The 2,600-nt window shown below is 49.5% G+C and overlaps 1 pseudogene; it reads left to right on the top strand.

Annotated features, from left to right (window-relative positions):
* Window positions 1–1,379: 1,379 nt before the first annotated feature.
* Window positions 1,380–2,260, top strand: LOC123840936 (high mobility group protein B1-like; annotated as a pseudogene).
* The last annotated feature ends 340 nt before the right edge of the window (window positions 2,261–2,600 follow it).

A 2,600-nucleotide genomic window follows, 5' to 3' on the forward strand; every position in this document is an offset into this window, starting at 1 on the left:
AATCTGTAATTTGAAAAGAATTCCTTTCTCTTTAAGAAAACTTTTTTTAAATTTTTTAGCCTAAGAAAACTCAAATTATTTAAAGTCAGAATGTTATTTCCCCCTTTGAATTTTTACCTTCATTTGAAATTCAGATAATTTCGAGATTAACCCCCCTCTCAGCGTCTTCAACCCGCTTCTGCAGGGGCCCGGTGTAGCTTCGGAGCTGCTTCCCGTGGCCGGCTGCAGCTTGCTCCACGGGCGTCAGGGGGTGGCCCCGGTGGCCGCAGGACACCTTGCACTGCGGACACAGCAGCTCCAGGTCCTTCTCACGGACCAGGGCCAGAGCCTGACTGTGCCGCTCGCACGGGGCTTTCTCCTCCCGCAGCCTCCTCCTTGCTCCTCCCGGCAGGAAGCCACGCCACAAGAGCAGTCATGTGACCTAACTGCATGGCCCTCTTTTTTTTTTTTAAAGATTTTATTTTTTATCTGAGAGAGTGAGAATGAGAGAGAGAGCGCACATGAGAGGGGGGAGGGTCAGAGGGAGAAGCAGGCTCCCTGCCCAGCAGGGAGCCCGATGCGGGACTCGATCCCGGGACTCCAGGATCATGACCTGAGCCGAAGGCAGATGCTTAATGACTGAGCCACCCAGGCATCCCTATTTTATCTTTTTATTTTATTTTTTTAAGATTTATTTATTTGAGAGAGAGAGAATGAGAGACAGAGAGCATGAGAGGGAGGAGGGTCAGAGGGAGAAGCAGGCTCCCCGCCGAGCAGGGAGCCCGATGCGGGACTCGATCCCGGGACTCCAGGATCATGACCTGAGCCGAAGGCAGTCGCTCAACCAACTGAGCCACCCAGGCGCCCCTGCATGTCCCTCTTGAGGTTCCTGTCGGGACGGTGGTGGAGGCCCACGGGACAGGGGAGGATGTCCTGTGGGTCTTCCCGGCACTGGTGGATGCAGGAGCCACAGAAGCTGTGCCCACAGTCCGTGGTCACTGGGTCTCTCAGGGAATCCAGGCAGACGGGGCAGCGGGCCTCGGCTTGGAGCTCAGCCTGGGGAGGCTGCAAAGGGCATTGTGTACTCAGGGTTTCTGGGTGAGGAGACTCCCTTTAGTAAGTGTGATCCAAGTGGAACTAGGAAAGGTGAGAAACTGATGTCTCCTCAGTGTTCACTTTCCTGAAGAAAGCCTGAAGTCTTCTAGGGTCCCAGGAAGCCAGAACCCCACAAGCCTGTTTCTGCTTCCCTTCCTTCAGCTCTAGAAGAAGCTGCCAGGAGGAGGCAACCACGGATCCCCTAGCTCCGGATCACCTTGACTCAAATTCATCTTGGCTTCTCAGTCCTCTTTGTCAGGAGAGAGACACAGCTTCAAGAAGTGATGGAATTTGGGGTTGGGAGGATGGGTTAGCCTGGTGATGGGTATTAAAGAGGGCATGTACTGCATGGAGCACTGGGTGTTATACACAAACAATGAATCATGGAACACTACATCAAAAACTAATGATGTAATGTATGGTGATTAACATAACATAATAAAAAAAAAAAAAGAAGTGATGGAATTTGATTGCAGTACACTGAGCTCCACAGAGATGGTGCCAGGGCAAGTGAGAGCCGGGCGGGCACTGGTGACTCTGCCTCTCTGAGGAAAACAATTAAACACAGGCAGAGGAGGTCCTAAGAAGCGAAGAGGCAACAGGTCATCCTATGCATTCTTTTGTGCAAACTTGCAGAGAGGAGCACAAGAACAAGCACCTGGATGCTTCTGTCCACCTCTCAGAGTCCTCTAAGAAGTGCTTGGAGAGGTGGAAGACCACGTCTGCCAAAGAGAAAAAGGAAAATTTGAAGACATGGCAAAGGCGGACAAGGCCCATTATGAAAGAAAAATGAAAACTTATATGCCCCCTACAGGGGAAACAAAAAAGAAGTTCGAGAATCCCAGTGCACCCAAGAGGCCTCCTTCCGCCTTTTCCTTGTTTTGTTCTGAGTATCGGCCAAAAGTCAAAGGAGAACATCCGGGCCTATCCATTGGTGATGTTGCAAAGAAACTAGGAGAGACGTGGAACAGCACCGCTGCAGATGACCAGCAGCCTTACGAAAATAAGGCCACTCAGCTGAGGGAAAAAATGAGAAGGATATCGCTGCACACGGCGCTCAAGGGAAGTCTGAGGCGGAAAAAAGGGAGTCATCCAGACTGAAAAAAACAAGACAAAGAAGGAAGACCAGGGAGACAAGAAAGACAAAGAGAAGGAGGAGGAAGACGAAGATGATGATGATGAATAAGTTGGTTCTCGAGCAGTTTTTTTTCTTGTCTATCAAGCATTTAACCCCCCTGTACACAACTCACTCCTTTTAAAGAAAAAAATTGAAATATAAGGCTGTGTAAGATTTGTTTTTAAACTGTACAGTGTTGGGGTGCCTGGGTGGCTCAGTCATTAAGTGTCTGCCTTCGGCTCAGGTCATGATCCCAGGGTCCTGGGATTGAGCCCCACATCCGGCTCCCTGTTCGGCAGGAACCATGCTTCTCCTTCTCCCACTCCCCCTGCTTGTGTTCCTGCTCTCACTATCTCTCTCTCTGTCAAATAAATAAATAAAATCTTTAAATAAATAAATAAATAAATAA

The sequence above is a fragment of the Mirounga angustirostris genome, unplaced genomic scaffold (genome assembly GCF_029215605.1).
Source record: "Mirounga angustirostris isolate CCGP_5_RB_7025 unplaced genomic scaffold, mMirAng1.0.hap1 SCAF_2, whole genome shotgun sequence".
NCBI lineage: Eukaryota > Metazoa > Chordata > Mammalia > Carnivora > Phocidae > Mirounga > Mirounga angustirostris.